The 24,854-nt window shown below is 41.2% G+C and overlaps 1 long non-coding RNA gene across 1 annotated transcript in view; it reads left to right on the forward strand.

Annotated features, from left to right (window-relative positions):
• Nucleotides 1-24,721, forward strand: part of LOC120306722 — a 31,975-nt gene extending 7,254 nt beyond the window's left edge. Inside the window, exons 2-4 of the long non-coding RNA XR_005556379.1 lie at nucleotides 13,250-13,381; nucleotides 18,785-18,948; nucleotides 22,940-24,721. This is a non-coding gene — a long non-coding RNA (uncharacterized LOC120306722). The remainder of the gene's footprint in view (nucleotides 1-13,249; nucleotides 13,382-18,784; nucleotides 18,949-22,939) is intronic.
• The last annotated feature ends 133 nt before the right edge of the window (nucleotides 24,722-24,854 follow it).

A 24,854-nucleotide genomic window follows, 5' to 3' on the forward strand; every position in this document is an offset into this window, starting at 1 on the left:
GAGTTTGAGCCTGTAACCCCTGATGAAGTGGACAAGGCCGTGAGGGCAATGAATGCCGCCACCTGTTTATTGGACCCGTGCCCCTCCTGGCTGGTTTCTGCCAGTAGGGAGGTGACACGAGGCTGGCTCCAGGCGATAATCAACGCCTCCTTGATGGAGGGGTCTTTCCCGCAACCTTTAAAGGAAGCGGTGGTGAGGCCCCTCCTCAAGAAGCCTTCCCTGGACCCAGCTGTTTTGAAGAACTTTCGTCCCGTCTCCAACCTCCCCTTTGTGGGGAAGGTTGTAGAGAAGGTGGTGGCGTCCCAACTCTTGCGATCCTTGGAGGAAACCAATTATCTGGACCCTTTTCAATCTGGTTTCAGGCCCGGCTACAGCACTGAGACTGCTTTGGTTGCACTGACTGATGACCTCTGGCGAGCCTGGGATAGGGGTCATTCCTCTATCCTGGTGCTTCTTGACCTCTCAGCGGCTTTCGATACCATCGACCATGGTATCCTTCTGTGTCATCTCGGAAAGGTGGGGGTGGGCGGTACCATATTGCGGTGGTTCTCCTCCTACCTCTCTGACAGGTCGCAGTCGGTGTTGGCGGGCGGACAGAGGTCGACCCCTAGGCGCCTCGATCATGGGGTGCCTCAGGGCTCGGTCCTGTCCCCCCTCCTTTTTAACATCTACATGAAACCGCTGGGTGAGATCATTCGGCGACACGGGATGATGTATCATCAGTACGCGGATGATACCCAATTATATATCTCCACCCCGTGTCCTTTCAGTGAAGCAGTCGACGTGATGGGCCGGTGCCTGGAAGATGTGAGGGTCTGGATGGGGGTGAACAGGCTTAGACTCAACCCTGACAAGACCGAGTGGCTCTGGGTCTTGCCTCCCAAAGGTCAACTGGATGGTCCATCATTGGTCCTGGGGGGGCAAATTTACCTCCCTCAGTGCAGGCACGTAACTTGGGTGTCCTCCTGGACTCACAGCTAAATTTGGAACAACATCTATCGGCTGTGGCCAGGGGGACCTTTGCCCAGGTTCGCCTGGTGCACCAGTTGCGGCCTTATTTGGACCGAGAGGCTTTACTCACAGTCACTCATGCCCTTGTCACCTCAAGACTGGATTACTGTAACGCGCTCTACATGGGGCTACCCTTGAAGAGCGTTCAGAGGCTGCAGTTGGTTCAGAATGCAGCCGCGAGAGCGATTGTGGGCGCGCCAAGGTATGCCCACGTGTCACCTATCCTCTGCGAGCTGCACTGGCTTCCTGTGGGTCTCCAGATGCAATTCAAGGTGTTGGTTATCACCTTTAAAGCCCTTCATGGCATAGGGCCAGGTTACTTACAGGACCGCATACTGCCGCACAGTTCCCAGAGACCGGTGAGGTCCCATAGATTGGGCCTCCTTCAAGTCCCGTCGGCCAGACAATGTCGGCTGGCGGGCCCTCGGGGAAGGGCCTTTTCTGTGGTGGCTCCAACCTGGTGGAATCAACTTCCCCCCGAGGTTCGAACTACTCCCACCCTGCCGGCCTTTTAAAAAGCCGTTAAAACTCTCCTGTTCCGGCAGGCCTGGGGCTGATGTCCCTGGGGGGGGCGGGATATGATCGGACTCGCGGTATGATTGTATTATTTTATTGTTTTATTGTTGATGATTGTTTTAATTTTGTATGCCGCCCTGAGTCCATTGGGATTGGGCGGCATATAAATAAAAATAAATAAATAAATAAATCACAACTGAGCCCCAAATTTTCATTGCTAGGTATGTCAGTTGTTAACGGAGTTGCACCTCGTTTTACAACCTTTTTTGTCACAAGTGTTAAGCACATCACTGCAATTATTAAGTAAATTATACAGTCATTAAGCTTTGTTTGTCAGAAGCTGGCTGGGAAGGTCACAAATGGTGATCACATGATCTCAGGACACTGCAATTGTCACAAATACATGTCAGTTGCCAAGTGACCGAATTTGATCACGTGTACATGGGGATGCTGCAATGGTCATAAGTGTAAAAAATGTGGCATGTTTTCCACTCATTCTAAGGTGGGAAATATATGAAAACTGAAGTCTGAACCCTCAAATCCAGTTAAAAAGTATTTGAAAACAAAAAAATACTTACCCAAACTATTCTCTTCCCCAGAAAAAAAGTTGGTTCTGTCCACTGTGATCAGTGACCTACTATTGAAGACCTTACCCTAACTGTTGTGTCCTGAGCCTGCAAAAGCAGGCTCGGGACATTGCTATGGTCCCAGGCATTTGCAAGCTGCCCGGGACCAGACTGAGCAGCGCCAGCCTTGCGCACATGCGTGAGGCGAGAAAGCGCGCCTTTCCCTGTAACTGTTTTGCCCAGGGATCCGGTCACAAGATAAGAGGCCTGCGAGTCTCTGAGTTTGTTGTTGGAGTGAACAGAAGAGAAATAAAGAGCTGTTGGTTACAGAATGTGTACTCTTCGTTCGCCATTAAACCAAGGACTTAACACTGGCGACGAAGGTGGGATGACTTGCAAGCTTAAAGAAGAAAAGCTGTAAGACTTACCCAAGGAGTCCTTGAAGAAGGGAAGATGGCGTTAAACTCAGCGTCTGGCCTGCCAGTACAGCATCGCTGGAGGTAAGCTCGGCTGATAGACTCCTTCCCAGGCCTAGAAGTAAGGATGGCGAAGATAGGTCGTTTGTCCGAATTCAATGTTGCCCACCCAGAGAGATGGGAATTCTATGTTGCTAGAGTAGAAAATTACTTTAGGGTGAACCAAGTCAGAGAAGATGGCTTGAAGGCTGCAACCCTGTTGTGTGTCTGTGGTCAGGACACGTTTGAAATTGCAGAAAATTTGGCAGCCCCTGCTCCTCTAGGGTCTGTAACATACCCAGACTTAAAGAAGTTATTGAAAGAACAGTTCCAGCCCAAGATGTCTGTCATTGCGTGGAGACACACGTTTGAACAGAGGGACCACAGGGCAGGTGAATCAGCCAAGGAATTCATTGCAGCCTTGAGAAGAGCAGCCAAACCCTGCGAATTCAAAGATTTGGAAGAAAGGCTGAGAGAGCGTTTTGTATGCAGTTTAAGGAACAGAGACTTACAACAGAGACTCTTTGCAAAAGAAGATATTTCATTCCAAGATGCTTTGAGAGAGGTGACGGCTGAAGAAGCAGCAGGCGGGGCAGTAACCATGCACCATGAGGGCACCCAAGAAGGATTGGAGGAAGATCCTGAAGAAGAGGTGGATCGCCTTTACCAGTCCATAGAAAGGAAGCAGAAGGAAGCCAAAGAAAAAGCTCCAGCTGTGTCCAAATGCTTCGGGTGTGGAGGTCGCCATAAGAGAGCCGACTGCAGGTTCCGTTCCGCTATCTGCAGAGCGTGTGGCAGGCAAGGCCAAATAACATCCATCTGTTTGGGTCGCCAGAAGGTACAACCTCAAGAAGAATTGCGTCTGAAAGGTACCAGGGTCCCCAGCCAAAATAGGGTGGGTTTCTGCACGTTGCGCAGAAGTATTTGCAGAACAGGCACAAACAAACCCTTTAAAAAGAAGCTGTCACTTAAGGTGAGGTTGCAAGGGGTTCCTTTAGTCATGGAGCTGGACATTGGGTCTTTCAATCATTTCCATTCACACATTTAGAAAGATTTGCAACAGCAGTGGGTTCCAGGCCAAACTTAGGCCATCCAACATCATCCTAACAGATTTTCAAAATTCCAAGGTGTGTGTAAAGGGGGAGGCCACCCTTACAGTGCAACACAAGGATTTTGAAGGTCCATTGGATGTGTTGGTTGTTGGAGTGAACGAACGAGTCTTATAGGACTCAATTGGTTTGAGGCTTTGGGAATCCAGGTTACTGAAGTCTGGGAATCCAGGTTACTGAAGTCTGCGAGGAGTTTGCAGATGTATTGAATCCACAGCTTGGGTCTTACAAGGGGCCTCCAGTTTCATTGAGGCTTGACCCTACCATCACACCCATTAGGGTTAAAGCTAGGAGAGTACCTTTTGCACTAAAGGGTAAAATTGATGCTGAGCTGGATAAATTGATCCAGCAAGGCATTTTAGAGCCTGTAGATTCAAGTCCATGGGAAACTCCTATAGTCACGCCTCTAAAGTCTAATGGGGACATACGCATATGTGCAGATTACAAGTGCACACTAAACAAGGCGCTGCAACAGCATGCGTACCCAGTACCAATTGTCATCCACATTTTGGCCTCCCTCAAAGGGGGGCGAGTTTTTGCAAAGCTAGATCTGGCACAGGCATATCAACAATTACCTGTTGATGAAGCAGCTGCTGAGGCACAAACCATTGTAATGCATAGGGGTGCATTCAAGGTCAAAAGACTGCAATTGGGGGTTATGTAGCCCCTGGCATATTCCCAAGTGTCATGGAGAGTACACTGAGGGGTATCCCAGGAGTTTGCCCCTATTTTGATGATGTCCTTTTTGCTGGAGAATCTACTCAGACTTTAGCAGAGAGGTTAAGGGCTGTTTTGCTTTGTTTCCGAAGAGCAGGCCTAAAACTAAGGAAAGACAAGTGTAAAATAGGAGTCACTTCTACTGACTTCTTAGGATTCAGGATAGATGCTCAAGGTTTTCATCCTGCTGAATCTAAATTGAAGGCTATACATCAGGCTCCTAGCCCCAAGTCTAAAAGTGAGCTGCAGGCTTTTCTGGGTCTCTTGAATTTTTACAATGCATTTCTCCCCCACAAAGCTGCAGTAGCTGAACCTTTACATAGGCTTTTAGACAAGCAGGCATCTTGGCAGTGGACAAAGGTCCATGAAAAGAGCTTCAATGAGATCAAGGCTTTGCTCACGTCTAATGCTGTGCTTGCACATTTCAATGAGCAGTTGCCTGTCTGCATTGCCTGCGATGCATTCCCTTATGGGGTGGGAGCTGTACTCAGCCATTTGAGGGCTGATGGGGCCCAGGTTCCTGTAGCATATTACTCCAGGACTCTATCTTTTGCTGAGCATAATTACGCTCAAATAGACAGGGAAGCATTGGCCATCGTAGCTGGAATTAAGAAATTCCATGATTTTTAATATGGCCAACATTTCATGGTCTACACAGACCATAAGCCTCTGCTGGGGTTGTTTACAACCAACAAACAAACCCCTCATATTATTTCCCCTAGAAAGCTAAGATGGTCTATTTTTTTGTCATTTTGTCAGCATTCACAAACCTGGTAAGGAAATGGGCCACGCTGATGGCCTAAGCAGATTACCTCTGAAACTGATAGAAGCAGACCCTGCCCCTGCCATAAATATTCTCTCCGTTCAGGAGTTACTTGAATCTCCCCTCAATGCCAGGGACGTGGCTGCAGAAACTGCCACAGATCACACTCTTACACGTGTATTATCATGGGTTTTGTCTGGGTGGCCTGACAGAAGTCCAGGTACGGAATTCCAGAGCTTCTGGCTCAAGAAGCACGAGTTGTCCACTTTTAAGGGTTGCCTGTTGTGGGGCAGCAGGATAGTTATCCCAGCCTCATTGAGGCCTAGAATCTTGGTCTCTCTGCATGAGGGACATCCTGGCATTGTCAGAATGAAAGCTCTTGCACGCAGCCATCTCTGGTGGCCGGAGTTAGACAAGGATATAGATGCTCAGGTGCACAGGTGCCAGTTGTGCCAGCAGTCACGTCCAGAAATGCCTCAGGCCCCAGTTCATAGGTGGGAGGAAACTATATCACCATGGTCCAGAGTGCATTTAGATTATGCTGGGCCCTTTCAGGGGCAATTCTTCTTGGTTGTTGTTGATAGCCATTCAAACTGGCTAGAGGTTGTTCCTGTTTCCTCCACTACTACTGCCAGGACAATCCAGGTGTTGAGAGGCATTTTTGTAGCACACGGCCTTCCAGATGTTCTGGTTTCAGGTCCTCAATTCACTTCTTCTGAGTTCCAGGCTTTCCTTCAGGCCAACATGATCCGTCATGCGACTTTGGCTCCTTTCCACCCTTCCACCATGGCTGAACGTATGGTGCACATCACCAAGAATGCCCTCAAGAAACTGACTTATGATGACTGGCATCACAGGTTAGCTGACTTTCTTCTTGCACACCGCACCACACCGTGTACTTCCACTGGGAAGAGCCCAGCTGAACTCCACTGGGGTTGCAGACTAGTAACTAAACTTGACAGCTTGCACCCTGATCAGGTGGCACCTTCAGTCTCACAGCCACGGGCACCTAGGTGTTTGCAAGTGGGCGCTCCGGTTTGGACCCAGAACTACGGGCCCGGTCATCTTTGGATTCCAGCTGTGGTCTGCAAGGTCTCTGGACCTTTGTCCTACGAGGTGTCCTTGGGCGACGGCCGCGTTTTCCGGCGGCACATAGATCAGCTGCGTACGAGACTGGACTCTTCCTCTTCCGCTCATGCTTCTTCTCTGGGGGGGGAGGGTTATAGTGTGCATGTTGAAGGTTGCTGTCAGCAGTCAAGGGCAGATGAGGAGGCCAGGGAAGGCCCCTCTCAAGGTTTCGCAAGTGTGCCCAACAGGAATTCATGGGGACAAGGAACAATGGCCACACCATTACTTACTTCAGCCAAGGAGTCACACTATTCACACACACACTATAGCACTCCAGACAGGGAGACTAACCAGGGGTATCCAAACAAATCAAAGACTACAAGAGAACTGGCATCAAACCAAGGAAACTGGCCCAATTCTGCAATTGCTCCCAGAAGAAAGTCACTGGGAAAGGGGGTAGACAGAGAGGCGAATCCTGACTCTGGTACCTCTGGCACAGAATGGGGGGCCATAAGGTATTGGGGCACCACAGCTACCCCGGACAACCCTTCTGCGGGGCTAGGGAGTGAGGGACTGTGTTCCCAAGGAAGGTCCATTGTGGACCTGGGGGATACCACAAGTCCACGAAATAATGAGTGGGAGTCAGAGGGTCCAGCCATCCTACACTCAGGCAGGTCAACCGGGTATGGGGAGGAGCGAAGTCCTGGTCTGCCAAGCCCGGTGGGCGAGCAAGTAGGCCAGGCAACAGAACCAAGGCCACTGGGATTACCAGGGCAACAAAGAGGCACCTCAACCCCGATAATTGAACAGGGAAGCAAAGGGTGTTCCCAAGGTCCGAGGAGGTCGCAACAGGTTAAACACCCACCCAAACACCTTAAGGAGTTTGTGACGTTGTCAAGTCAGAGGAAAAACAAGGCAGAAATGCTATAAATAAATGGTGTAGTTTTGGGTTTCGGAGTGCCGGTACCATAATTTCCAAAACGATGGCACGGCATCAGTCAAGGGTGTGATCCATGAGATCACATATATATATATATCTCCACAGTCCATGCATTTAAATGATGGATTCAGATACCATGTCCCTTCAGAGAGGTCGCACATCTATGCAGAGTAAGCTTTATCTGGGGGGAAGGGTGTTGTGTCCGGAGCCTGCAAAAGTAGACTCGGGACATTGCTATGATCCCGGGTGTTTGCAAGCTGCATGAGGCTTGAAAGTGCGCTTTTCCCTGTAACCGTTTTGCCAGGTCACAAGATAAGAGGCCTGTGAGTCTCTGAGTTCATTGTTGGAGTGAGCAGAAGAAAAATAAAGAGCTGTTGGTTACAGAATGTGTACTCTTCATTCGCCATTAAACCAAGGACTTAACATTAACAATAAAATGTTAAATGTGGGCTTTGACCATAAAAGGCTGTCCATTCCTATATTAAGTCATGATTTATTTAATTGCAGTTGTAGTGCTGGCTACAGGCCAGACAGCTTTTCCTCTGTTTCAGCTAGCAAGGAGTAGTGGTTTTTCATTTCCAATTTGCAGTTATTTAAAAAGTAAAATATATAAAAAGGAGGAAGGAAGGAAGAAAGGAAGGAAGGAAGGAAGGAAGGAAGGAAGGAAGGAAGGAAGGAAGGAAGGAAGGAAGAGTTTATCAAAATTTTGCACAGTATATTTTGTTCACTGAGTGACCTGATGTTCCTCCTCTGTGTTGTCTTTATCTCTCAGTATTACTTTCAAAAATGGCTGAAGAACAGAACACACAAGACCACCAAGTAAAGAATTATAAAACATTTCACTCAAATTTCTACACAAAATGATTTTTGTTTAAAAAGATCATCCTGTTTCACATCAGACAAATATTCTAATCTATTGGGAATATTAGGTCTGGTCTGTCTAGAATCTGCTGCAAATTTAGTCTATTTTCTTGCCATGTGACATGAAGCCTGGATAGAATTTTTGTCTCTTTTGACAAACTCTTCTCAGACATATCAATATCCTTAAACAAGCTATAGTAAACTTGTCTGATTTTTTTTAAAAGTACACCACTCTAGGGAATAACTATAGTTTGAAAACATTTGAAATAAAATTGTCAGTACATGTCTCATAATAAAAATTATTGATTTGATATGTGCCATCAAGTCATTGGGGATTCTTAGTGACCATACAGACATATCTTTTCCAACCTGGCCCTTCAGATGCATTGTGGGAAATCTGAAGGTCCATGTTGGGAATGGATCATTCTGGATGAATTCTATTTATGTGGTCACTAATAGCTGACAATAATTTGAAGGTACAATATCAAATACCAGACTCCCTAAACTTTTCAGGTTAATTGGTACATTTGACTTCATGATATAGCAAAGTTAATTCAGAAAATGTCTAACAGAAACTCAATAAATTGCAGAAAATTGCCAGTAAGCTGGAAAGATTTGACCACACTAAAATGAAGGCACTTGGCAATTCACAAAAACCCAACAGGTGAATATGGACATTAATCTTCCCTCAAAGACTTTCACTGAATGGTGTACAAATGAATAAGTAAATGTGAATTCCAATTATCCACTTTCTGGGATAAAGAGACACCATATTATGGAAAAGTGAGAAACTTCACTAGCTTCAGTTTAATGACTGAGGTGGGCCACCATGTCTTGTTTGGCTATTGCTACAGTTTTAAAAGCAAGACACTTTTTTCAAAGGTTCATCAAAGCAAAATATTCCTTCATGCAGTATTAGCTTTTAATTTAGATTTCAGCAATGGTAGGAACTGCAAAACAGGATTCCACTATGTTATCATTGTCTCATTAATGGGCTAATTTTGTTAGCTGTGAATAACTTCTCCTTCTTCACAGGTTCAGTTGTAAAATATCCTAAGTGACAATGTAAATAAAAGCAGTTTAAAAAAAAAATCCTTTAGCACAGGGGCATCAAACTGCTGGCCCATGGGCCGGATGCATCACGCCAAAACCGCGCCCACCCCATTGCTGGCAATGGGGGAAAAGTTGCGATATGTCGCAACATGTCATGTGACATTGCGAATTTGACACCCCTGCTTTAGCATGATTTAATCTTTAATTCTTAGAATCTTGTCACTGGAATAATTGTTTAGACAATCTAATCTAATCCAGAGTTTGATGCAGAAAATCAGATTTACAGCATTCTAGCATGGGTGCTTATGGCTGTCCAGCCAGCCATCTCCAGTGAGGGAGAGTTTGCCACAATATTTCACTATTGGTTACACTGCCAAAGTATTCTTACTATTTGCCTGCTTCTTCTAAAGTTCAGCGGAAATCTATCAACCTGTATCTTAAATCTTACACCTACTCCAGCCTTCCAGATAACACCTCTTTGTCTTCTGCTTTGTGAGTGCTCTTCAAATATTTGAAGAGTGCTTTCCTGTGAATTCTTGGTCAGCCTAGGCTAATTACAGGGAATGTCTTAGTCATTAAACAAGCACACAATAGAAGCCCTAGTCAAGGGGGGGGGGAGAGAACTGGCAAATATTACTATGAATCCACAGAAGTTTACATGCCTTGAAAACAAACTTTTGAAGATGAGGCATAGTCATCAAATGAAATTGCTAGGCGTTTTAGTCTGACAGATCAGCAGAAGCAGTGCTAATAGTAATGGTTAAACCCTTTTTATGCTTTGGATGCATGTTATACCAGAAAAACTCCTCTAGTTCATGAGAATAAACACACTGGGTGGATCCATTCAACAGATCCACCTAGGCTTTATTCTGAAGTGCTGAACTGATAAATATTCCTCTGGTTATGCTGCTGAAACACAAGAATGTTTCATCTAATATTCCCATAACCTTCAATGACCTTATAATATAACTCTGAAAAAAGCAATATCTTATACTTCAGAAAAAACCATCTATAATATTGGAATATGTACAATAAGGTCTCAGAATAGCTGTGTTCTCATGTTTCCTACTGTATTTTAATCCAGCCTTCTCCAGTTTGGCATCATTTAATTGTATTGAGACTAAACTCCCAGAATTGTGACTGCCCATTTTCAGCAAAAAGTAACAGATCAAAGAAATCTGTTTTTAATGCTTCTAGAACTATACGTGTAGCGCGTTGGAGGAGAGATTTTATCTTGAACAGAAGTCCAATAAAAAAAAAGAATGGTTTGAAGGCTTAATCTTCACTTCCATGGGGGAAATAGTTTGCTTAATAGTTGCCTCACCTAAAATACTGAATGGTGAAATTATGGCAAGTAAGAAAATGCATTTGAATTTAGATTAAAACTCCAATGGGAGATTGCCAGATTAGAATATATTTAAAAAGCAGGAATGGACGATTATTTGATGGGGAGGCACTGCTCTTAATATTTTGGAGGTAATAAGTGGATAGCATGATAATATCAGCAGGACTCAGTCTGTCTTTTATCTTGTTTTTTAAAAAAAAACACACAATTGTTATGATAAACTAATTTTAGAGATTTATGCTAGTATTTTTGAGGGTTTCCATCTCAAAATATCAGAAGATCATGTCATCAGCTTTCAAAATAATAAAGCTGTTCTGGGTTACATACAATTCTGCAGGAATATACTTCTAGATTTCCAGATTAATTTTTCTGCCGCTGCTTTTCTGACATTTGGCACGTTTCTTTATCCACTTCTGGAAAACTAGTTTCTTTCAGGACACTTCAAAGAATTTGTTCACTAAGATTCAATTTTAGTTGTATCTAAAACCAGCCACATAAAATACTTTCACAAATATCTGTTTGTAAAGGTTCTTTAGCTGCATGAGTTATGGGACTCTTGAATTAATTATTAAGCATTTTCTGGTAAATAAGTGTGGATTAGTGTGGATCACATAGTAACCCTTTAAGAGAAGTCTACAGAATGTTTATAAGACTGCAGGGAACAAACCAAATAATAAATCAAAACGGGGAGCTGCGAATACAATTTGAATATTGGCATCCTAACACATATCCTTCAACAGTGGGGCATTGGGGTGGAAATATACCAAAACAAATCATGAAAGTCTTTCTTCAAGCCACTATATCTTAGGTTACCACTTCTCAAAAATATTTGTAAAATAATTGAATGTAAATCTCACTTCCTTGATGAATAACTAGAACATAAATACTGTAAATAGACAAATAAATATGACAGAAGGAGGCACTTTGTGGTATTTAATCCCAACTGCAGAATCTCATTTTCTCAATATAATTTTCTCATGGGGAAACTTATTTGGGCACAATTTAAAGACAGCCATTATTCTGTTATTGTAGAAGTTGAATCCAAAAGTGTTTTTGTATTTTTAAAAACCCAAATGCACGAGTCCTCCCCACTCTTAATTTTTGTTGTTCTAAACATGCTTTCATAGGAAGACTTATACTTCAGGATTAATGGCAGGTAGATCACAGAGCTCCTCTATCTGACCAGATCCTCAATCAATCAGAATAGAGCTGGAAGAGACCTTGGAGGTCTTCTAATCTAGTCCAACCCTCTGCTCAAGCAGGAGACCTTATTATACCATTTCAGACAAGTGACTGTCAGTCTCTTCTTAAAAACCTCCAGTGATGAAGCACCCACAACTGCTGGTGGCAAGCTGTTCCATTAGTTAATTGTCCTCACTATTAAGAAGTTTCTCTAATTCCAAGTTGCTTCTGTCCTTCATTAATTTCCATACATTGTTTCCTGTCCTGCTTTGGAAAATAAGTGGATGCTCTCCTCTTTGTGGCAACTTGCCAAATACTAGAATACTGCTATCATATTCCCCCCCCCCCCCGCCAGTCCTTTTCTCTAGACTAGCCATATTCAAATCCTACAATTGTTCTTCACATGTTTTAGTCTCCAGGCCTTTAATCATCTTCTTTGCATTTTTTCCAAACTCTCAACATCTTTTTTGTAATGTGGTGACCAAAACTGGATCCAGTATTCCAGGTGTGGCCTTATTAAGGCTTTACAAAGCAGTACTAATACTTCATGTAATTTTGATTCTATGTTTCTGTTTATATTACCAATGATTGCAAGCTTTTTTGGCTGCTGTTGTGACTCCTAGGTCCCTCACATAGTTATGTTTTTGAGCCAGGTTTCACCTAATCTCTACTTGTACTTTTGTTTTTTCCTGCCTAAGTGCACAATCTTGCTTTTCTCTACATTAAATTTCATTTTGTTGTATAGGGCCCATTTTCAAGTCTGTCAAGATCTTTTTGGATCCTGAGCTTGTCTTCTGGGGTTTTGGCTATTCCTGCGAACTTAGTGTCATCTGAAAATTTGATGTGATCTCCTTTTATTCCCTCATCTAAGTCATTTATGAAGATATTGAAGAGTACTGGGCCTAAGACAAAACCTTATGATAGCCTGTTGCTTACTTCCCTCAATGTAGAAGTAGTAATAAGGACAACTCATTGAGTATGGTTTGTCAGCCAGTTACAAATCCATCTAGTGGTGATGCTATCTATCCCACATTTTTCTAGCTTACAAAGATGTAGATTGTGGTTTATTTTGTTGAATGCTTTGCTGAAGTCTAAGCATACTATATTCACAGCATTTCACTGGTCTACTAATTTAATCACTTTGTCAAAGAATAAAATAAGATTGGTTTGGCATGATGTGTTTTTAGGAAACAGAAACAAGAAAAGGGGAGGGAAGATGGCTCACTGGATCCATGGGTACAGGAGATTGTGCCAAACTCTCAGGGACAAATGAAACTGGCATATGATGAAGTAGCCTGAGCAATTGGGACAATTATAAAGAGGAAATTTATTTCTCCCTCCCTACCCCTTCATATGACCAAAATCTCTTTGAAGTACTATTTAGATTACAAAGAAAGTCCAATTTCCAAAAAGCCCTTCCCTCTCATCCATAGATTTATAGCTGGTTTTTACTGTGTGAATAAAATTTTACAATTTTTACATAAACATTACATATATAGACATAGATATATGGATAGATATAAATATATGCAATGTCATACAAGAATTAACAAAGGTTTTTGGAAAATCCTTCTTCTCTTACTAGGCAGAAAATAAGTGTATAGAAAAGCAACATTATTATTTTCTTTTTATTACAGAACTTTTTCCTTGTATTTCCCTGCAGAAGCTACTGCATATACTTACTGAAAAAAACATAGTGACAAATGTGTTTCTGATTTCCTGTGGCTAATCCAGGAAATGCAAAGCATTTTAAAAGACAACGTCACCATGGTGAGAGGATATGGCATCAGTGTTGGTAAGGAATATACAGTACATATTAGACATTTCACAATCATATTACTGTATTTCAATGGCATTCCTCTGTCTGATGGGAAGCTGATGTATTCATCCAAAGATAGCCAAAGAAAAAACTTGGCACCTGCTCCAGAGGCAATCAATGTGGCTCAAATCCAAAGCCCCAAAGGTGGGTAGTAGTAGAAGTTTCCAGTAACTAAAGATAGCAATATGACAGCCCATAGCCTTTCATGACAAAATTCTCAAAGTGCTGTACAAGTGAGAGGCAACAGAAGAAGCCATTTCTGAATTGACAAGATAATTTAAATAACTCTTGTATGAAGTCAGCTTTCAGTTTAGCTGACTAATATCTTTGCCAAAAAGAGAGTTTGAAACTTTTCAGTTACACAGACTATCCACAGAAATAATACAAGCACAGTCAGTTAAAAAGGTTCATATGAAAAAATCAGTGACACAAGGACACTTTCAACAAAGGGGTATTTTTTTAAAAAAAAATTTACAATCTGGCTGGGTATTTGCACATTATGATCTGCAAAAGAAAGAACTATATTAAAAAGGCTGGCCAATGACTAACTCTGGAAGAGCAGAATAGTCATTAAACTTTATTTTCCTGGGCAATGACATCTCCAGAGGTCAACAGGTCAGCCTGATGAAAGCAACTTGAACCATTGCAATACAAGCCCAAGAATTTGTGTACATATATCGTTACGCCACAGCATATCCAAAAGAGACAGAACTTGCTTTCATCATTTTAAGAAAAGCAAGATATTGAGGATATTCATACTCCTATGAATTGTGTTTTTATTATTTATATAGCATTTTGATGCCAAGTAGTGTTTAGGTTCAGGACATGTATTTAAATCAATTATGCCTAAGTCCAAAGGAAAACATGAAGTTGCAGTTGGACAATCATGCAGCAACTTGATAAAATCAAATGAAGCAGTGCCAAAAACTGCCTTTGCAGCAAAGAGTCTCACCCAAGATTACTCTTAACTCCCAAGATGTACCCATTGGTCCTGCATCAAATAATGACCCTAAAGCATAAGCCTTTTAAAAAGAAGCATAGCAGCTTTAGTGGTTGTATTAATTTCAGGAATTGACATCTTAAAGAAACTGCATTTTTTCCAAGCTGGCCTTAAAGCCTATAAAAATTACTACTTCAATAAAGAGAATACAAATACTGCATTCATGCAAAATACAAAGCTTTTCCCCTGAATCAGGAAGAAAAGATGATTGAAATATTATAGATATGATGTATATGATTTACCATTTAGATCTTATGAGGAATATGCACCTTTATCTATCTTGCTACAATCTGGGAAGAAGCATGAAATCTTATGGGTCATTTATCATAAAGTATAGCTCATGTATTCACAGCTGTCCTATTAATAAGGAGAGGGCGGGAGGGAGGGGGGGGAGAGAGAACACCGAAGGTTGCAAAACCTTAATGCTCATAATACTCATTACATTTATATTTTTATTATAATGAAAATAAAATGAAAAACACTGCGAGGCTGATATAGTATGAATATGTGTGACCACAAATACATTGTGTGGTTTGCAAATTAGCCAGATGTTGACAAAATAATAAATTCTAGTAGAGAGATCAGCTCATCTTCTTAGGTACATATGACATAATTGGGTTGGAGAGGACGTTGGAGATCTTCTAGTACAACCCCCTTGCTGAAGCAGGACCATTCTGGACAAATGACTTTCCAGCCTCTTTTTGAAAACCTCCAGTGATGGAGCACCCATAACTTTCAATGTAATGGTCACCGTGATGTAAAAAAGATGTTGAGACTCTAGAAAGAGTACACAGAAGAGCAACAAAGAAGATTAGGGGACTGGAGGCTAAAGCATATAAGGAACGGCTGCTGGAATTGGGTATGTCTAGTTTAACGAAGAGAAGGACGAGGGGGGATATGATAGCAGTGTTCCAATATCTCAGGGGTTGCCACAAAGAAAAGGGAGTCAAGCTATTTTCCAAAGTGCCTGAAGGCAGGACAAGAAGCAACAGGTGGAAACTAAGCAAGGAGAAAAGCAACCTAGAACTAAGGAGAAACTTCCTGACAGTTAGAACAATTAACCAGTGGAACAACCTGCCTCGAGAAGCGGCTAATGCTCCAACACTGGAGGTTTTTAAGAAGAGACTGGACAGCCATTTGTCTGAAATGGTATAGGGTTTCCTGCCTGAGCAGGGGATTGGAATAGATGACCTCCAAGGTCCCTTCCAACTTTACTATTACTACTACTACTACTACTACTACTACTACTACTACTACTATTATTATTATTAAGCCATTCTACAGACCAAGTATTCTCACTGTCAAGAAATTTCTCCTTGGGTCTAGGTTGGATCTCTCTTAATGATCTTCTACCCATTACTTCTTATCCTGACCAGGTAATTTGGAGTAGGTTGATCTCTTCTTCTCTGTGACAGCCCCTCAACTACTGGAAGACAGCTATCATATCATCTCCTAATCTATTCATTAGATTAGATCTACCTAATTCCCTCCATTGTTCATCATATGGTTTAGCTCCAGACCCCTAATCATCTTTGATGCTCTTCTCTACATTCTTTCTTGGGTTAAAACATTATTCATGTATCATAGTCTCCAGAACAGTATTCCAAGGGTGGTCTCACCAGTGCAACATAAGTGGTACTATCACTTCAATGACCTTGAAACTATCCATCTGTTGATGCAACCTAGGAATGCATTGCTTTTTTGGCAGCTGCAGCACATATTGAGCCAGGTACCACCTATTCTATATCTGTGCATTTGGGTTTTCTTGCTTATATATAGGACCTTACTTTTGTCATCACTGAATTGCATTTTGTTGGAATGCAAACGCAAATGAGTAGGGCTCACTCAAGATCTTTCTGAGTCTTGAGATTATCATCTAAACTGTTGGTTATTCCCCCAGCTTAGTATCATCTGCAAATTTGAGGAGTTCCCCTTTTATCCCCTCATCTAGATCATTTATGGAGATGTTAAAGAGGCCTAAGACAGAACCTTGAGATACCCCACTACATGCTTCCCTCTGTATAAAAGTGGTTTGTTAGGTTAGTAAATGACAGCCTTTGCTTTAAGCAGAACAAATAGAAGATAGGCCCAAGAATTAAAAGTGCTTTCCTACTCATTATTCTCCTCCCTCACCTAGGCTTATTCACTGGTTTGTCATCTATTGCAGATGTCCTATTTGTTCATGAGACTTTAAATGAGCTCTAATACCTGAACTGCAGGTTCTAACTCTTTCTTTCTGTGAAGTACACCCATATTTATGAACATAATCATATGAATTACTATTGCTATAACTTCATATTGTATCATGGTCAGCTGTCTAGGATTTGTGAAAGTTTAAAGCTCTGGGTTAAATTAGAGGGTTTAATAAGAGATTGTGATTTGGTTATATAACAAGGTATTTTAGGACTGTTAACTACCTAAGAATTTTTAAATAAAGTTATCTAATTAAGTAATTACTTTGATCCACATTCATTTAGGCTTTTGAAGCAGGACTAAGAAGAATAAAGTTCAATCCTAACTCAGTTATGATATACATAGCTTCATTTTGGGCAGGGCCACTCCCTGTCTCTCACTTAACTTATTCATAAGGCTGTTATAAAATATATAGGAGAGAGGGAAGAATCATGAATATTCCCTTAAATTCTTGGAAGACAAGAAAAAAATGTAAACAAATATAACATTTAGTAAATTTAAAGAAGTCTACCACCCCTCTGGATTCTACATAGGATAAACAACACAAACTTTGTATAAAAGAATTAATTGACACAAGTTTGACATCAGGATTCAAAACAAGGTCAAAGTAGTACCAAAACATTTCAACCTCCCAGGCCACTGTTTTGCAGATTTCAAAATGATCACTTTGGGAAAAAAAGGATTTTAACAACACAATTGAGCAAGACATTGCTGAACTTTATCTCAAAATGTCTCAACATACACAATGAGTTTTTAACACATTACAATTGTTAATTGATAAGGTACTTCTAATCTGCACCATATGGAACCTGTATTTGCATAACCAACCTGCCTCCTCCCCCCCCCCTTCCCAATTTAGATCCTATATCGATCAGGCCATTCTATATATCTTGTGAAATCAGCTATAGCCTGAGGAAGCTTATGCCTTTCAATCAGACTCCTCCTGATGTTGTACCACCATAATTAAATACAGCTTTCCTACATTTTAACATGTTTCAATTTTATTTACCAACTTGTTTACAAGAAAAGGCTAAATAAATTATCAGTTAATAAAAGTTATGCCTAGTCAGGCTCAATCTAGCCAAAGTTAATATTTTGAGAGTTCACTGATTTCAGTAGAAAATTAAACAGATATTTAATATCTCCAATAAAATTAGTAAGACTAAATAGAGGCGTTTTGTCACAAAGGCCATATTTAGCAGTCTCTTTTCTCATTCCTTGTTACAAAACAGCTTCCCCAGAAGTCAACCACTTTAACCCAATTATACCATAATAATTAAAATTAATCCTCAAAGATTAAATAACTAAAGGTTTAATTGGTTCAATGTCATAGTGGCCACTGAAGAAAAACAAAAGCCAGATAATGTCCAGATAAATGTATCTGGGTACAAAGATGACTAAATAGGAAAATCACAAGTGCTCTCTCAGTCTTTCCAGCTGTTTTGAATAGCTAGCATGCTATACTGTGATTATGGTATTGGACAGACATTGGGAGAGTTCAATCAAGAATTATTGCTGGAGAAAAACATGGGAGGGAGAGAGAGAGAGAATTATGTATAGCTACAAAAGGTAGAACATAAATGTAACAAAAAATAATAAATATCAATTTAATTTATCAGAATCTGACAATCCAACAATTAAACATAAATATAATTGCCGGCATTAATAACAATATAGCTATGGAAGTTCATTTACTTATTTGGGGCAAACACTATAACTGAATCAATTCCACATTGCCCAGTAGTTTTTATGGGAGGAAAATGGAAGGAGTACTGTCTAAATTCTGTAACGCCTAGAGAAATTGTATGATAGAAACTTTAGAAATAAAATTTAACAAACAGTAATCAATTTAAATGAGCTAAGCAAATTGATGGTATGAGCCAAATAGAATTTAGCTCCACAGACAAGTTGATGCTTGCATGATTGATATTATTATAATGATATAATAGAATAATAAAGCTTTTCCTGCTGGGTGGCACTCAGGAAGTGTTTTTAAAAAACATAGTAAAATAAAACCATTTTAATAATTTGGCAATAATTATTTAAAAAGAAAGTAAGTCCCAGAAACATTGAAAGATTCCATTAAAAGACTACTAACCACACTGAAAAGTTCTGGTCACTGTTTAAAGGATTTCTCTGTATACCTTACTTTTTCTTTTAATTTTTATATTTTTACTCTGTTCTAGATTGTCCAGAGTTTAAGAGTTGCAGGCACATGACAAAAATGTAAAAATATAAAATAAAGACTCTATTTTACATGTATTTCTGTAAGATACAAGGGACTGGTTACAAAAAACTTTTCATGTAAAGAAGTCTCTGAAGGTCAGAATATGCACAGATAGAGCAAAAGGTAGGTATTTAAAAATGTATTATATGGCACAATGAAAAAGGAGGAACCATCAAATGTAACTGTGAATTCTTTCTGTTTTTGTTTAAATTAATTCTAGAAACATCACTGATGTCCAATTCGTTTCTCTTGAACACAAACCTTAAGTTACTTTAGAAGGCAAGAGCATCTAGGGCAGCGGTTCTCAACCTGTGGGTCGTGACCCCTTTGGGGGTCGAATGACCCTTTCACGGGGGTCACCTAGGACCATCGGAAAACACATATTTCCGATGGTCTTAGGAACTGAGACACCACTCCGCATCCGTCTCCGCATGGCCTCCTCCGCCATTAGCAGAAAGAGAGACAGAGAGGCACTTTTGCTTCCCTTCTCTCTCTCAGGCGGACCTACCTCCTGCAGGGCTCCTGATTGGCCCTGTGCCCAGGTGCCCCATCCCCTGGGAGAAGCGTGGCCAGGGCCTCGTGGCCTTGGAGCTGCCTGGGGAAGCCCTGGGATCCTGGCTGGGAGCAGCCCGCTGGAGGCTCCGCTGAGTGGGCCAGCCCTCCCGCAAGCCGCAGCCCAAGGGAGACCAGCCCCTGCGATCCCCAGCCAGCCCGACCATTGGCCCCGCTGGCCGGGAAGGCGCGCTGGAGTCCAGGCTGTCGGGAAGGAAGAAGGAGATGCAGCAATGGTAGGAGTGCCTCCTCCTAGGGCTCGGCACTGGCAACGACTTCCTTGCCCTCCTCTTCCTCCTCTCCTTCTTCCTCCTGCTGCCTCCCAGGTGGCTCAGGCAGGCGCCGGGACAAGAGGGGTGCCTGGGGGGAGCAGCCGGGCTGGCAGAGGGGCTGGCAGGGGCCATGTGGCACCAGACGCCACTGCACCTCCATTGATGGGCGGAGGGCAAGGCCGGGCAGCATGGAGTCCCGGCTGCGACGGCTGCTTCCTTGCCCTCCTCCTCTCCTTCTTCCTCCTGCTGCCCCCCAAGCAGCTTGGATGGGCGCTGTCCCCACCGTGGCTCCATCGATGGGCAGAGGGCAAGGTCAGGCAGTGCGGAGTCCCGGCGGAGGCGGCGGCCAGGCTGGGGGTGGTGGGGACCCCTGACGATGTAGCCATGCTGCCACCGCCACCAGAGCCGCTGTCTCCCGTCCTGCTCCCCCTCCCTGCCCGTTCGGCTGAGGATGCAGTGGAGGCCAGGCCAGGGGTGGTGGGGACCCCCACTGATGCTGCTGTAAGAGAGAGAAAGAGAGAGAGGAAAGAGAGAGAAACAGAAGAAAAGAGAGAGGAAAGAGAGAAACAAAGAGAAAGAGGGAGGAAACAGAGAAAGAGAGAGAGGAAAGAGAGAGAGAGGAAAGAGAGAGAGAAAGAGAGAAAGAGGGAGAGGAATGGAACTTCTCCAACCAGGCTGGGTGGAGCCGGCGGAGTGGCCTTCCTGCCCCCCTCCCCAGCCAACTGGATGGGGGGTTGGGGGTCACCACAACATGAGGAACTGTATTAAAGGGTCACGGCATTAGAAAGGTTGAGAACCACTGATTTAGGGAATTCATTTGTGTCACAAAAATTAAAATAACATAATGTTCTTTCTAAGAAGTCTCTCCTAAGATTGCACTGTTTCCTATTTAGTTTTCACAATGTAAAGTGAAGGTCAACATTTACTATCACTTCCCATATTTTTTTAGTGATGCCAACAGGGCAAACAACTAATGGATGGGTTTTAGATATATAGAAACTGAAGAATTTAAAGCAGGATTCTGTATCTTCTCGTAGTGATGCTAACTACTGTATGTAAGAGACTTGGGCAACAATAGCCTCTCTCCTATACTAGTTCTTTTTCCCACATATATGCCAGCAGGTTCATGGAGATGACTTGCCTTTGACTACTGGGTGCCACGTCATGTTTTTTGAGAGAAAGGAGAAGTGAAAACTTCCCAACTTATTTCCTGACAACATAATTGTTTTTTAAAAGGAATATAAATGTATTTTCTCTGGGGTGTTACCTCCAGGACTGCCCTAATCCACCTATTTTTACTTAGCAAATGAAGCAAAGTAGTGTATAGAAAAATGAGTGTATTGCTGCTGACATTTAACAGAGGCGAAAGCCTGATAACAATGTTTGTACACAGGGATGATTAAACAGGAAAATCAAGATTGCTCTTTCATTCTTTCCCAATGCTCAGAGCTGTAATTTCATTTGACTTGTCAGAGTATCAGGCAAGCACGTCTTCCTTTTAACCTATTTCAAACTAAAACAATTTAACCTCTGTTCATCTAGATCTGTTAATCCCACAGGGGAAATGGTACAAAGCCCACAGCAGGCAATCAGCACTGAGCTGGGAATGATCAGGTCACTTCCCTGCCAGAGGCAAGAGGATCTACAAGTCCATGGACCAAACTGTAGCAGAGTTAGTCATCAAGGGGTAAATAAGTGATTCACTGAAGCTTCACGAAAAAAACAGGAACATCCATTAAATGATAACCAGTGTGCATACCATGAAAAAGAACATAGTGCAATGACTGGCATACTATCATTTGGAAAGATATTTGCAAGAGGTCCTAATTTACCTTTCATCTTATTTATAAAATGTGACTTTTTTGTGATAAGCAGGTTGCCTTCTATTTTTTGCAGTTTCTGATGAGAGTTACATTAACAGTGCAATGTCTATGATTCTTTCACATCCCTTCCCTCAGCCTTCTTCCAAATCCCTTTGATATTCTGAATTACAATTATCATCATCCTGGCCAGTCACTAACATGGCAACTGAGAGTGATAAGAATTGAAGTCCAATCTATCTGGGGAAAAATGTCTTCTCTCCAGTTTATAAATTTGATTCCCAAATCCTGAAAATTGTTAACAAAGTTAACTATTAACAAAGATCAGTGGCTTTATATTTATAGTACTTGTAAGATCTGTTCTTGTTCTCATAAATCTTCAGTAATTACCTAGCCTATTTTATTATAGGAGGAGAGTCATGTTACTATGCCAACAATCAGAAGTCTGATAGCTGTTTTTCCAATTAATAAATTTTATTAAAAGGTGCAAACTTTCATGAATTATTGCTCACTTCTTCAGATGTACTTAAAAGACCCAATTGTTCATGGGCTGGTAACAAATAGTCAAGGGTTGGCATTGATTGATTTATTATCATTCTCTGCTATTTACCTATTCTTATGTAGGGTGATAGAAAAGTATACTGGCATGAATTTGGCTGTTCCACATTTTCCTGCCTTTATAATACTGAGTCAATGTCAAATGTTGCTGTGCTGATTATGCTGTGCAGTATGTTAAAGACACAATAGTTGGCAAAGTATAATAGATTTTACACACTTTATAACTGTTGGGGGAAGTAGAGACATTAATACCAATACAAATAGGACTGACTTAAGCCTATCACACTCATGCATTAGGTATAAGATAAAGGGAAATCACTGAAACATAGCCAAAATATTATTGCCAAGACCTATTAATATCAGTGCACAATTAAAGCATAAAAGTTAACCAAGATGGTTTTTTCAGGATTTCACTTTGGTTTTTTTAATGCTTGTTTAAACCTATATTTCAGAAGGAAACATTTTTATTTTAATTACTTGATTGCTCTTTCTTTTTAAATGATTACATACCATCAAATTGTGGTCAATTCTTAGCAATTGCACAGATACAGTACATTTTTTTCATGACAATCTGTGCTTAACCTGGTCTTTCAATGGAGCACCCATTGCTCCTGTAGCTGAGGACCTTGCTACTGGCTCTTTATAACTGCTTTATTAAATTGCAAGTCAGCAAAACTTCATAGAGTGTTGAAGAAGAGAAAGAGCTCACAGGAGCAAAGTTTGCCTGAGTCACAACTCTAAGTACAATAGTAGCTTAATCAAATATCAAAAGACACGATATAAGAGGAGATGACAAAATTCTGTCAAGTGAAGCATTTGTGGCAATTTGTAAAAAGTAGCATAATGTGTGTGCATGGTGCATCTGTATGTGAAATGCTATCTGTAAAAACTGTATAACATTTTTCCCTACAGGCACTGACTTCCTTTGAAAAATGCCTCAGTATAACCATGCTGAATCATGTTGATGAGCAAAAGCTAATCACAAGCAGTCACCTCAGAGGGATTGACCCAAGGCCAACTTGAAACAGTACTGAACAAGAATGGACCTGCCTTCACTACCAAAAGCTGCAGTCTCCTTATATATTTTTTTCAATCTATCTCACTGGCTTTTATAAATGTGTAAATAAACTTTCCTCACAAACCTGCCTGGGAACAAGACTTCAAAGGTTGTGATGACTAAGATGGTAATGCAGCAACATAACAGCAGTGACTTGGAGAATATAGCCAAGATGCTAAAGCTGTTTTGTTCTGGACGGGATATGTCACTCATGACATGCAAAAGAAAAATAATACATTGATTTTTGAAAATGTAATGCCGTAAGCCATGGAAAGATTGACTTATTTACTGCCTATGGCCCCAGCCTTAACCAGCATCAAAGATACTAGATGTGTTGGACTATCACTCCAACTAGGCAGCATTGCCAATTAGTGTGCTTGCTAGATTGAAACGCTGGAATACAAAGGCTTTAGTAATATAGTAATATAAAAACAACTTTAGCAAAGTTCCTTTGTGTAAAATCACAAAAGTCACATTTCTTTCAAGCCATGAAAAAATATGAGCTTGAAAACTAGGAAGAGAATAACTATGGGGGCTCAGCTTCCTAAGCAGTTAGACATTGCAACAACTGCTCAATATAGATTTATAATGAGGTTTGTCCTTGTGTCCACGTCTCCCAGCATAGTGTTGCCAAATTTTCTGTTCTTTTCATATGAGTCAATATTAGAGACTGGAGATATGCTGGAACTTGCTACAGGTTCACCACATACAAAGGGAACCCAAAGAGCACTTCAAGGAGCTTAGACATGAAGGACCTCAGGTCCAGAACTTATCAATTACTCAAATGAAACTTAAATTCCCATCCAGCATCAATACTATTTTTCATTTCCAGTTTGCTACCAAGCAAAATGTATCAGATTCCTGTGCGCTTCAAGCTCTAACACATGAATCTAGGACACAAAGAGTAATGGCACTTTGGACATCCATCTGGTAAGGGGGAAATAGCAAAATTCAAAATAAAATTCTCCTGGTTCCTGTAGTAAATCTTTCTTTAACAGAGCATCCTATTTGGACAGCCAAATGATGAAATGCAATTAGTTTTTCAGTGTATTTTTTCCTCATTATTAGAAATCTGAACTTAATGTTGCCACAAAGAAAGTTATACTATTTCATGGGATTTTTCTTCTTTAACCCATATATGTGCAGCTTTCTTAGAAAGAGAGAAAACCCATTTCGTTAGAATTCCACATGACATGCACTATGTATTCTATATAATTCCATAGACTTTGATTCTGAGGAAATAGCAAGGTGTTTGTGACAAAAATGATGAAATTTCTAATCAAGCCTCCAAAAAATCAGAATTTGTACTCTATGACAAATTTGTACTCTCACGTGTATATACTGTAAACAGTATCCTGATGCCTTGCTGTAGGTTAAAATGTAATTGGTTGATTTGCTGTTTAACCTGTTGTGTGAATTTAGCAAGTATATTTATTTCGTACCTCAGTGGGTTGTGCAAAGACTAGCAATTGGTTTAATTCAGTAAACATTATTCATTTGACTTTGGATTAGTATGTTGTACAAATAAAACTACAATGATTTCTCATTCTAAAATGAGAAAATGTATTTTTTAAAAAAACTCAGAATTGTACAGCACTGGGGCCTTCTATTAACTTCATTAAAACCCTTGCTACATAATATGGAGTGATTTACTGATGTTATTTTGATCTATTTCTTCTTCAAATAAAAACTAGAGTGTAGAATGTATGTATTTTTCTCATTCATTAGAATTAATTTTGAATCCTTGTAATGGTAGTTTATATGATAATA

This window comes from Crotalus tigris, unplaced genomic scaffold (genome assembly GCF_016545835.1).
Source record: "Crotalus tigris isolate CLP2741 ecotype Arizona unplaced genomic scaffold, ASM1654583v1 scf7180000017744.3724543626:3957646, whole genome shotgun sequence".
Lineage (NCBI taxonomy): Eukaryota > Metazoa > Chordata > Lepidosauria > Squamata > Viperidae > Crotalus > Crotalus tigris.